We start from the raw sequence: 323 nt of genomic DNA on the forward strand, positions 1-323 counted from the left end.
TTCTTAGGGTTTCAATTCTTTCATGTCTTAATTATTTTAAACGTAATTTATATTCTGCTTCAGATTGCCTTCATTACCTCAAGTTTTGGGGTGATGATTCTGCTGTTTTTGCTCATTCTCGCTCACAATGAATGTGTTCTTTGTTGTGTGGTTCATAATTGTTTTTATCATGAGCTCTATTCTTTAGCACAGCTATTTTTTCCTGAGAACACCATGTGGCCTGCATTGTGGGAATGTCCCTCCAGAGTGCTTGGTTTTTGGCAGAAGCTCAAGGTATTTTCTGGTGCAGCGTCAATTTTTATGTTAATTCCTCAACCTGGGGT

This window comes from Hipposideros armiger, unplaced genomic scaffold, assembly GCF_001890085.2.
Source record: "Hipposideros armiger isolate ML-2016 unplaced genomic scaffold, ASM189008v1 scaffold_365, whole genome shotgun sequence".
In the NCBI taxonomy this organism is placed as follows: Eukaryota; Metazoa; Chordata; class Mammalia; order Chiroptera; family Hipposideridae; genus Hipposideros; species Hipposideros armiger.